The following is a 13366-nucleotide window of genomic DNA, read 5'->3' as shown; positions in this document are numbered from 1 at the left end:
ATTTATCATAGTTTTAGAGAAGACAAAAAGTGGATCTGGCACCAGAAAGCTAAATATAACATCATCAATAAAAGTACTTTATGCTGACTTCAATTTCATATACTAACACATTGCCAGTTTTTAACCAGATATATTATAAAAATTTTATAAAAGGATATTCTCAGTGCAAGAAAATCTTGAGTATTCACCTATGAAACTTAGGAGCATCTTACTCACAGAAAAGCAGTAATGGCTGTCATAAATTGAACAGAGGATGTGAACATACAAAGGACTTCAGCTGATAATGTGAAAACATGATTATAACCTATGAATTATTTGTCACTTTTCAATCTTCACTCATCAATTTATATTGCTTGTGGCATAATAACATTGATCTTGATTAATGACCCACTTAGTAAACTGTTTCTTACCCAAGACAGGTTTATCTATAATTAGCTAAATGGAAAGATGATCAATAATAATGAGAAACCTAATTGAGATAGGTAAAAACTGTTGATATTTTAAATTTATGTGTTTTTTTCTAAATCAGTTAAAAACTCGTGAGGGGACATAGTACCACATGCATTTTCATTGTAAATGCTAAAAATATTTTACCATAAAGCATTAAAGGAAAATAGAATTCTTCATCTTTAATGGAAGGCACAATAAACTACTTAAATTGAAATTCACTGAAATTCATTCATTGATTGAAGTACTATTTTCAAATTCTTTCAGATTGTCTTTCAAAATCTCCAAACTTTAAAAGCTATTGCTTTAAAATTTTGTTCCTTTTCTACTGTATTCTTAAAAAAAACAATGCTATGGGAAGCATCTATACATTTTAAACATTCAGTCACCACTAACATTGAATTATGTAACCTTCCTGTCACTTGAAAAACAAGGATATATTCTGGTAAAATATTTCTTCCCAGTTGTGATGATTTCAAATAATTCCTTCCCTCCTTTCCTCTCTCTTTCCTTCTCTCTTCCTTCCTCTCTCCTTTTCTACCTATCCTCATTTCCTATACTTTATTTCCTCTGTTTCTTAATCACTATAGGTATTCAGAAGATTTAGAACTGCATGACCAATGTGATTCTGCAACCTGGGCACTCAGAAAAATGAGAAATTATATCCCATCTGATTCAAATGTATGATATGTCAAGGTCATTGTACTGTCATGTGTAACTAATTAAAACAAATAAAAAATTTTAAAAAATGAAAATGAAAACAAGTTGACTATGTTTCTAAATGCCTTGTATTAGAGTTCATAGTTAAACAGGATACTAGCTCTCCTTACCCCATCTGTGGAGATTTTCTGCTACATGTTTCTTGGTCTAGCATTACTGCTCTTAGCAGAAATTATTTATAATGTAAATTTAACACAACTGTATGAATGTGTTTTATTAAGTGATTTACTCCTCCGCTAAGTTTGGGTAAAGACAGATGCATTCTTAGATATTAGAGTTTAAGGAATCACCAGGACTGAATCTATAATATGATATTAGATGGGTGTGAAGAATTTAGCCAGAATTCACTCAATTAGTTTGGTCTAATTTTTTAAATGTACTAAGAAAATTTTAGAAATTATAAAATGAGTATTTTTATATTACTGGCCATAACAAAAGGTTATTCCTTTATTTATCTTTAGGAATAAAAGTATGTTCACAACCAACACTTTGCTTTCCATGGTGGAATCACTCACAAACCATAATCCATTATTTGTTCAAGATTGTATAAAACTTCATTTGGATATTAAATTTCTAATATAGTTAGCATATCAATATCTTTTAAGACTTGGTCAGTCTAAGAACTCAAAGGTGATTTACAAGATTTATTTTTAGCTTATAGGGATATGTTGAAGGTTACACTGTTAAAATTTCTCAAAAAATATACTTTTATGTAGATTATGGCAGAGGAAGGAGCTCAGGGCACTGGCTTTGCATATATCTTTTAAACCTAAAATTTAGAATGCAAAGGTAGCATGTAAAAATAGTTTTAGCACTATATGATGTGTGGTACAACCATATGCTAAAAAGTCTCAAATAGATCTAAGATCATGACACCCTTTTAAAGGTATAGCTAAAAGATTAGTTGTGAAGTTTCAAAATCTATAATTAGTATAAGTGACTATTTTACAATTTGGTTATAGCCTCATTCTGAAGATAACAATGACTTGAGGTTAAGTCATTGGGTCCTTACAGCCATTTGCTTTTTATTGACTGAACACAATCTAGAACCCTGTGGTAGGATCAGTGATAGGAAACCAAAACTATATCCATCTTGATAAACTAGAATAGAGAATAATTATTTCTGAATTATCGTGAAATAAACCCTCATAGTGAAATCAAGTATTCAAAATATTATAAAATGTACTTTATAGAATTCAGGGTGGATGGTATAATGGAATAAACATTATCATGAGAATACTGTGAAAAATTAGATTATATACATGGAATACTTTCAGGTGCATAAACAATTTTCAAAAATTACTGTTAACTCTTATTGATATTCCTGCAGTTTTTTATATAAAAAATAAAGTTGCGTAAAATATTAAAATTTTGCACAAGAACAGCATAGGAAACAATAAAAAGACCCAAGGAAGATAATCCCAAGGAAGATAATATATTTGTAGTTTTACAGTAGCTTCTTCTACAACTTGAATATTATAAAAATAATAAATATGAGAATTAAAATTTGGTCATTTTGATTTTATATTTCTTTAGCTCCACTCTCATATTTTATCTATTAAACATAGACAAAATATTTTCATAAAATTTAATACCCCTCTTCAAACCTAGAAAGCAGAATGTCAACCTAAGTTTCAGTAAATTCAAGAAGCAACATTAATTTTGATCTGAAATGGTCCTTGGCAACTAATATTTATTTAACCAATTTTTTCAGCAAAATCTCCTTTGCATCTTTTGCTTCTGTTACAATTAGAAACACTGATAAAATGTCTCCTAAGATGCCATGAAATGCATTGGTTCTTGTTCTGACTTCACAGTATGGAATAGTAGAGAATATAGTTCTTTAATAAAGAAAACCAGAAGATAATGCAATTTCACAATATATAAGTATAGCTGTGTTTAAGGTAGTCTTATGGGGTAATTTCAATTCAGAAAATATTTAAAGCATGTTGGGAATATAATATTTGTAGGACAGAAAAGTCCAGTGATAAAAGTACCAAAACATGAAGAAAAAATATTACTTCTAACTTTAGAATTACAATTTAAATATATTACTAGTTATTTGGTTTTTTAAATTGGTCTATTATAATTATAAATAATAATGAGATTCATTATAGCACATTCATATATGCACATGATTTGATCAATCTCATTCCATAGTGTCTTTCTTTTTCTTTCCTTCCTTTCTCCTCAATCTGCTTGTTTTACTCTATTAATCTCCCATTATTATAATTATTATTTTAATTAGTACACTATGATTATATACAAAAGGAGGATTCATTGCAGTGTATTTATACATGGACAATTTAGTAAATTTAATTTCCTAGTACTTCTCAAAGCCCTCTCTTCTTTCCTCCCTCTCAATCCCCTTTCTCTACCCTACCAGTCTCCCTCCAATTTTTTTTAAGATCCCTTTTTATTTGTTTTTTTTCTCTCCAGTTTCCATATGTGAGAGAAAATATTTGACCCTTGGCTTTCTTAGTATGATTTATTTCACTCAGCATGATATTCTCCAGTTCCATCTATTTACCAGAGAAAGACATAATTTCATTCTTCTTTATGGTTGAGAAAAACTCCATTGTGTATATATGCCATATTTTCTTTATCCATGTGACAGCTGATGGACTCGTATATTGAGTCCATAACTTGGCTATTGTGAATTGTGGTGCTCTAAGCATTGGTATGCAGTTATTACTATACAATGCTGATTTTAGTTCTTTTGTATAAATACCAAGGAACATTAGACTTTTTAAAAAATGTTTGGTTTTTTTGGTTGTAGTTGAACACAATACCTTTATTTTATTTATTTTTGTGTGGTGCTGAGGATTGAACCCAGGGCCTTGCATGTGCTAGTGAGCACTCTACTGATGAGCTACAACCCCAGCCCATAGACTTTTAAAATCTCTATTTGTAAGTATTTGATGAATATAATATGATATTAGGTTACTGAATTCACTTTTTATGAAAAAACCAAATATGAGCATATTTAAGGAAAATCTTTTAACTTCCATTTAAATTTTTATTTAAAAATCTAATTTTATGTTTAGTGATATGTTACATAAAAAGATTTGTTTTTTTATTGTATAAAAAGAATGTTTCTATTTTCATCATTAAAATTATTATGAAAATATTATTAAGTCATAATTAGAGCATTAAACTTTGATATAAAGTACTTATTTCATTTAAAAACTATGATACATTTAAGTCTCAAGGAGAAGTGAAATTTACACAAGTAAATATACTATATCATATAGAATAGTGGTAGGTAAATAAAATATTATTCATAATAAAGTTATCATAAAATGAAAATAAACTGCATATATTCTTTAGTTGGAAGAAAGTGATAACACACTTGCTGTACAAATATTAATGTGGATGAAATACCAAAGATAGTGGAAAAGTGTTCAAAGGATGGTTCAGTTAAACATATGTTTGTTTAGTTTAAATGTTAATTATACTCTTAAGGCTTTGAAAGTTTATTTTCATATTACTTCACCTACAAATTTCTATCAATGTAATATTTAGGAAAATTAACCAAATTATATGAAACATGCATAGTAATTTCCCCTTGTGTCCAATAGAATGCTATAATTTGTTCATCAACACTGGAATACAGAGAACTAAGAAATATTTCACTATTTTTCCTTTTTTTCCCCCCAGTAATGTTTTGCTCACTACAGGAAAACCTTTTCTACAGACACAACAGTATTGATCACCTTAACAACCATCCAATCTTGACATTTTTCAGGAGTATTAAAATGGAAACACACGAGTGCCAAGCCAAGATATTTCCTCTTAGTTTTAAATATATATTCACATGCATGAAAAGCAATTTAGCTAGGTATGGTGGGAGGCTGAGCCAGAAGGATTCAAAATTCAAAGCTAGCTTCAGCATTCAGAGAGTCCCTAAGAAACTTAGTGAGACCCTGTTTCAAAATAAAAAATCTAAAACATGGGGCTAGTAATGTGGCTCAGTGGTTAAGTACCCCTGGGTTCAATTCCTGGGCAGGGGAAAAAAAAGTATTTTATTCTTTGAAAGATTTGAAGAGAACATTTCATCTAATATTTTTATGTACTTAAATTTACACGTGGATTTTGTAACACAATATAAATAATAATAAGGCAAATATGTAATGTTGGAATCTAAGAATATACAAAAGGATATCCACATCCAAGTTAGCACATCACATGACTGAAAGGACCATTGGAATGGGATATATAGAAGACAAGTGAAAATATACAATAGAGGACATTAGTATTCTGATTTTGTTGAACTTTTTTTTTCAAATGAAAGATGATGAGTGTGCTGCTTAAGTAATTTTACTTAAAATAATAGATTATCTTCTCTTGACATACTTCAGAAATAATTCTCACAGATTTTTTCCACATTGTCACATTCATAAATGCTTTCTTCATTTCTGCAATGACATACAATTTCCTTTTCTCTTCATTTTATCTTTCCTAATGCAACTGCAAAATTACAACCATAAAGATCAAGTCTGAAAGATTTGCCTGATACTTCTGTAAGAAGAAACAAAATAAATTTATTTCATTTAGCAGTTCTTAGGGTCCAGGAAAAAAATATTGCTGACATAAAATTGGATGACCCTTTTAAAAAATACGGTAAGTTTATAGGTATGTCCTTAATATTAAATTATACTGAATGAATCTATTTGTATCAGAGTAGATTAAGATATTAATCTTAATGATGGCAGGCCAGCACTAGTGGTGGGGTCATTCATGATGTCTGTTAAGAAAATTGTTTAATTGGGAAGATACTTATGTACACTTTTAGAGTTACTGGAAATAAAATAGTTTGAATATACATTAGTGCAAAGCTAAGATGCACCTTCCAAAGTAAATGTCACTTTAATTACAGAAAATAGGAGGAGGAAAATACTATTCTAATTCAAAATTAAGTAGTATGTTCTTTTTGTACTTTTGGATATAATATGAGATTGTGGCAGACATACTCTATCGAGATCACCAATGAATCATTTTCCATATAATCCCTTTCCTTAACAGCTAGAACTTGTGACTTGCTTCTATTCAATAGAATCTAGTGACAGCGATGGAACTCACTATCACAATTATTGGATATTATAAAAGGCTTTGTCTTAGAAGATTTGAAGAAGAGATTTCCCTGCTGGTCTTCAATTAGTAGGTTGCCAAGCCTGAGAAGCAAGCCGTAAGAGAGGGCCATGTGGCAAGACAGAGAGGAAGGCCTCTGGATTCTGAATGGCCCCAGCTAAAGTCAGCTAAGAGTCAGAAATGCAGCCCTACAACAACCATATCAGCTTGGAAGAGGATCCCCAATCTCCAGAAAGAACATAACCTGGCTAATACACTGATTGCAACTTCATGAGAACAAAACCAGGGCATTCAGTTAAGCCATGCCTGGATTCTTGACTCATGAAAACTATAAAATCCTCAATGTGTGTTGTTTTGAGCCACTAAATTTGGTATGCAGTTATAGAAAACTAAAACAAATATTTGAACATTACCTTGGTGGCAGAACCTGCATGATATTTATGCTTATAGTAGTGAAAACAGTGTTTAACATTGTGAGAGTGTAGGGACAAAAGGAAAAATAGGTCATGAAAAGACAATTTGACCTTCATGAAGACAAGAGAAGTACTCTGTTTCAGTTCTTCAATGTTGGTGCTCTGGAATGTTTATAGTAACTGCATGTCACATAGACTACACTTAAATATACGATTGAATGAATAATGAATAGATGAATACTGAAGCCTATTTCTCTCCAAGTGAGACTAATGCATCAGTTAAAATAATGTTAAAAATATGTATTATCTTCTATTCTTAGAAAATGCCTTTAAAATTACATTATTTTGTTAGGTCTTAAAATAAATGAACAAACAGACTAGAAAAAAATTCTATTTTACACATGAAAAGGTACAATTTGGGAGGTTAATAGACAGCACAGCTAATTTATTGTAAAGCTGGAGAGCAGAATTCATGCTCTTCTTACACATGAGTGACTTAGCCATTATCTACTGACTGGTGAATGCCAGTCCACCTGGTTTGGAGTCTTAAGGAATCAGTTTGATTCCTTAATCAACACTCTCTGGTCCCTCCTTTCCCTCACTCAATTGTAGAGAAACGGTGATGAGAGAGGGTACCATTGGATCACTAAAAGGAAAAACTAACAATATGTCAGTCAAAGGTATGTGAGCCCCCATCTCTCAGTCCAGATGAGAGAAAGTATTTCTGGCCCAATGATCTGTTTTCATTCTATGCTCATCTTTATCAAACATTATAAAGATGTAACTATTATGTATTTTTGTATTATGGCTTTTAGTATTGTATACTTATGAATAAATGTGTGGATTGATATTTAAATATCTTGGTATGTAATATATGAAACAATACATGTACAGGCCTGGTAACATAATTATTTCAATAACCACTATTTTGGGCAAGAGTTGAAAAACTGTTTCATGGAGAAAGGTACTAAAGCAGCTGAGTCACTTTAGGGATATAAATAAATCTAGGTGTCCAGATTATTTTTATACTGAAGGCTGAAATTGTTTCCATCACAATTAATTTGCTATTGGTGAAGGAGGTATTTGAAATATTTCAAGAGCTTCTGTCTTCCAATATCCATTAGGGAATATTTTTTTTTTCTTTTTTAATTTATTATATTTTTTTTTACTGAAGACTTATTTAGTACAATTATTTTTGGTTATTTTCATTTCTCTACTGAAATTACCGCAACTATCTGAAATGGATAAGAAATAGGTTACATGGTATTAGATAACTAGGGCAAAAATATTCAAAAAGTCCATTAAATTTTGCTTTTTAAAAAAAGTCAACTGCTTTTTAAATTTATTTTCATCTAATTTTCGATTATATAAGCTTTACTGATTTCCAATTGTCAAAACATGACTTCAAAATATGACTTCAAACAGATGGGTTATTTGGGTTTATTCTATTTATACCTCATGCCAATGTTTTACTTTATTTTATTAAATATTGCCCTGGATTTCACTATTCTTCCTTGGATACATTTATCATAACATTCCTTTGTGCCTCATAAATATATGTATGTGTGTGTATGTATATATTATATATGTATAATATTATACATATAATTATAATGTGAAAATATTACTTTGTATTTAAATTACTATTTGATTTTTCTCCAATTCTTGAGTATCATATTCATGGACGGAAGAAAACAGTAACATTACTAGACTTTATCCTGTATGAGAGACAATTCTATATAACCTTCTTGCATTGTATATTAAGCTATCTCTGTAACATTCTAAGTTAGTACTATCTATACCATTTTCTGAATAAAGTATCTGAGACTAAGGAAGGTTAGAAACTTGCCATAGGTTGTTCAGGACACAAAAAGGCTAAGATTTGAACTCATTATATTTTCTTTACTCCTACATCATTGTTTTTTTTTTTTTCTGTTTTCTCCTGGTCATTATTTAAATTGCCAAGAAAATATTCCAGAGGATCACTACTCCTACTCCTGTGGTTGAATACCATTTTTTTCTTGCTCATTTCTCCAAGGTCAATTTATGCACATTATATGCTTGTACTCTTATATTTCAAATTAATATTATCATTTATCCTCCTTTCTTATAGGTTAAGTATCTGGAATGTTTTTACTCTCCTATGGAATTAATTATTCATTCCTTTAATTTCATTTTACTATGAGTGCACAGAAAAGTGTGCTAAACCATCTACAGCTGGGTAAAGGACTACAATGTCTCTTCCTTAGCTGGGACACAATGTACAAGCAACATTTGTCCTGACAGATATCAAGAAAAGTAGTAGTGTTTTGGGGGAAGTAGCCCTGACAAAACAAACAAACAAACAAACAAACAACAACAACAAAAAAAAAACACTACTTTTGTTACTGAAGAAGTGAATCCAAGGTTTCACCAAAATTTACCTGGAAGGAATTAGTATTTCAGAACAGATTCAACCTGAACCTTATTTTATCTCTATAGCCTTTTACTTAATTTGTTCCAAAAATAAGGCTTTCAATGAGTAATTGAGTCACATATGATTGCATTGTTAAAGTAACAAGAGAAAGTTATTTGTGTGGTCAGAGGGAAACTTGGGTGTCCAGTCCCCTTCCTAGATGCCTTCTGCTCCAGAAGCCTCTGCAGTGATGATGGAACATGCAAGTCCTTCAGGTGGCAGCTATCCTTATTCTTGAGCTTCCAGAAGAAGCAGAGGAGGGGATACAGTTGTCCCTTAACTTTCTATTCTAAGAGTTGGCTGGCCTGAAAAAAAAGTTACTTTTCTCATGAAATGTTCATGTAAATGATGTTGGAGAAATGTTCAGTGGGCTATAGCCAGGTTCATCTAAATCGTGCTTGGAATGTGGAGTTGCTCACTTTATTTTTGCTACTATTCCTCTTTATTTGACATAGCATATTTGAGAACAGCAGCATGGCCTCAAAGGTGATCAAATTAAAAAAAAATAAAGGTCGATCTTTTTAAATTATGATTAAACTGTCTTCAAAATTCAAAGTTGAAGCATATACACTTTTTACAAAGATCTTGTAAAGGGGGGTTTTATTTTCATTGATTGCAATGATACTAATAGTGCCTATTACGTTAAATTCAGGCTCTTCATTTGTCTACCTGGCCCAGGTTCTAACTATTTAGAGTGGTTCCTTTTGTATAATCCGTTACAGCAAAGCAAAATGAAGTAAAAATAATCTTATATCTCACATATTGAATTAATATTTCACTAAAAGGAAATAAAAAGGGCTAATTGTGGTCTAAGGTCTAAAATGAAGATAACACTATGTGCGGCTTCGTTGTTTAGTGACATCAAAAGAGCTGAACCACAAGTTCTCTTCCCTTCTCTGCTCTGATGGATAAGGTCCCCTAAACAAACAACCCTCCTTATCAATCAGATCAGGTGCAGCTCCTGTGTGTGTGTGTGGGGGGGGGTGGGGTGTTATAATTTCCTGTCAGTCTAAACAATTATTTAACCAAGTCAGTCATATCCTGTAGGAACCAGGGACACTTCAATTCCAAAAAGCCTGCCTGTCCCACAGTCCCTGGTTGTTCTCCCTTCCCAAATACCAATCTCACATTTCCCTATGTCCTATGGTATCCTTCTCCCCCAAGCTGTGAGTATCTGTGACTGATAAACTTCTACTGATCTCACCTGTCTAGTGTTAGGTGTTGGGTGTCCAGACCTTGCCATAGCCCTAGTATGACAGGAAACCCTCCCTCACCAAAAAAGGAGGTAATTAAACTGTTAAACATAGGAAAGAATATTTTGATAATTAATGACAGAAATAATACTTAAAGCAACACTGAATATAAAATTTGACTCCTGAACTAAGTTAAATTTTTTTCTTAAAACTATATCATTTTATACAGCAAAGAGTAAATGAAAAATAATTTATTAGCTTGGAAGTGCAAATTGTTAGAATTTTCCAGAAAGAAATGTGACATGATGTCTAAAAACATCTAAAATATCTTTTCCTTTTACCCAGTAATTTTACGTCTTAGACTAAAATTTTACTTTTAGTCTAAGGAAAAAATCATGGCATTTGTAGCATTGTTTATTGTAGTGAAAAAGTGAAGACAGTACAAATATCAATCAATTGAAGAATGGTTGAATAAACAACGATACAATATTATAAAACTACTCATTAAATTTATCTTTCTGAAGAATTTTGATGTTGCATCTATTAATATGCATTTTTAGGAAATTTATATCAACATGTATATGTGAACTACATTACAATGTACTTTTAATGTGTGTCCATCTGCGTAAAAAATGTAGGTTGAATATGCCTGTGCAGAACTTCTGACCAATTGACTAGTCACTTAGCTATGCAGACCCAACTTCTAGGAATAGAGTTTAAAAATAAAAGAATACAACAATAATAACAATAAGATGATGAAGATGATTATAAATAAAAATAGTAATAATAATACTAATAAAACAAATGCTGAGTAGACATCTCAGATTACCCCTACCAGAGGAGAGAATCCTCCTTAGTGAGAAAATATGCATCCAGTGATAGATTCATATATTATGCAAAGCATCTGATTTTCAACAAAAACATATGATACATGCAAATAAACAGGAAAGTATGATCCATATTCAGGAGAAAAAGAACAATCAAATGAAATAATCTCTCAGTGCTCCCGAATGTTTTGTGTAATAAACAAAGACCCTAACCTAAATATGTTCAAAGGATTAAAAATTGTGCTAAAAGAAATAAAGTATAAAGACAATGATTTAAACGTAAAAAATTCAACAAAGACCAAAAATTACACAAAAGAAGGCAAGAGATGTCATAAAATCAAATGAAATAATAAATTACTAGTATTTTCAATAGTATACTTGAAGTGGCAGACAGAAGACTATGCAGATTTGAAGACAGACCAAAGAAAATGACCTAACCTGATGAATAGAAATAAAGATGAAAGAAAGATGAACAGAGTCTCAGACATCTGAGAGCCATCAAGTGAATAATCATGTGAAATGGGAATCACAGAATTAGATGAGTGAGAAGAAGGACAACAAAAATATATTTCAATAAACAACACTGTAAAACTTCTCCAATTTGAAGAAGAAGCTTTCATGTGCAGCTCTGAGAAACATAATCAATCCTAACTGCAATGAACAAAGAGAGATCCACACCTAGGTATATCACAATCATATCTAAGCTGAGAAAAGGAGACAATCTTGAAAGGAGCATAACACTTCTGACCACATTCAGGCCTGGTTAGCTTCTCATTGGGAACAAAGGGAGCCAGGAAGCAGGAAAATGCCACTTTTGAAATACTAAGAGGAACTGACTGTTGGTCAGGAATTTCATATCCCGGAAAACTAACTGGAAGTGAAGATGAATTCAAGACATTCTCTAATAAAGTCAGAGATGTAGCTAGCAGGTTAAAAGGAAATGTCCCTAGATGGTAACTCAAACTGACAGAAAGAAATGAAAAGCACTGGAACATTCTCTGATATAGTACATATTCTACATTATAAAACACGTCTTAGTAAAATTTAAAATGACTGAAATCACACACAGTAGATTCTGTAGCCATAATAGAAATAAAGGTCAATAACAGCAAATAACAGGAGAAATTCCTGGACATTTGGGAATTAAAATGTTTCTAAATAAAAACTGAGTAAGAAAAGGAAGGAGATTAAAAATGCTTCGAGCTGAATTAAAATGAAAAGAAAACGCATGGAATACAGCAAAGCAGTGCTAAGAGGAAAAGAAAGAGCTATAAATTATATCAACAATGGAGGAAGTCTTAAGACAACAATCTAATTTTCCACTTAAGAAACAAGAAGAGCTAAATAAACATAAAATAAGTAGAAGGAACAAAACAAATGATCTTTAGATAAGAAATTGGATAATATACAGAAAAACAGCAGAGAAAGATCAATGAAAACAAAAGTTGGTTCTTTAAAAAAACTGGTACAATGTATCAATCTTCAGGTAGACACATCTAGGGAAAAAACTGAAAAGATGCAAATAATCCAAATTAAGATTGAAGAAGGGAACATCATCATGGACCCAAGCAAAAAGAAATGAACTGTAAAAAAATAGTATGAATACACTAAAACTTAGGTGAAATAGACACATTTTTAGAGACACCCAAATTACCAAAATTGAATACAGAAGAAATATAAATTCTAGACTTATATGGAAACACACTGAATTAGTAATGAAAAGTCTCACCACAAAGAAAAGCTCAGGCTATATATGACTTCTTTTTGTTGAGTTCTATCAAATTCTCAAAGAACACATACTATTAATTCTTCAGAAACTCTTTTTAAAAATACAGAACAGAGTTTCTGGGTGCAACTAAAAATTGTGATGATGATTACATAACTGTAAATTTACTAACATTATGTACTTGAACATTAACAATGGATATTTATAACATATAAGGTTTTTATCAATACAGCTGTTATAAAAAGGAACTATTCACATTTGGTATTGCTACTAAGATCCAATGAAATTTATTATAAATTTTCTATCATTAATAAAGACTCAAAGGTCTTTAAAAGACTCATGAAGAATAAAAAAGAGCCACTATTTCCTAAGAAGATACTGCTATATCCTGAAGCTAGACATTTTTAATGTTCCTCACTATTAAAATTGCTAAGTAGTCTTCCCAGCCTTGCAGATGTAGCCAGTCTATTATGGAACATACATAGCAAATGGCT

The 13366-nt window shown here is 31.2% G+C and overlaps 1 protein-coding gene across 4 annotated transcripts in view; it reads right to left on the bottom strand.

The window, feature by feature from the left end:
- Positions 1-13366, bottom strand: part of Pclo (piccolo presynaptic cytomatrix protein) — a 402900-nt gene that overhangs the window by 126901 nt on the left and 262633 nt on the right. The window lies entirely within an intron of this gene.

Source organism: Ictidomys tridecemlineatus, chromosome 2 (assembly GCF_052094955.1).
Source record: "Ictidomys tridecemlineatus isolate mIctTri1 chromosome 2, mIctTri1.hap1, whole genome shotgun sequence".
NCBI lineage: Eukaryota > Metazoa > Chordata > Mammalia > Rodentia > Sciuridae > Ictidomys > Ictidomys tridecemlineatus.
The sequence above is the reverse complement of the archived record's forward strand: the minus strand, read 5'-3'. Positions and strand labels throughout refer to the sequence as shown.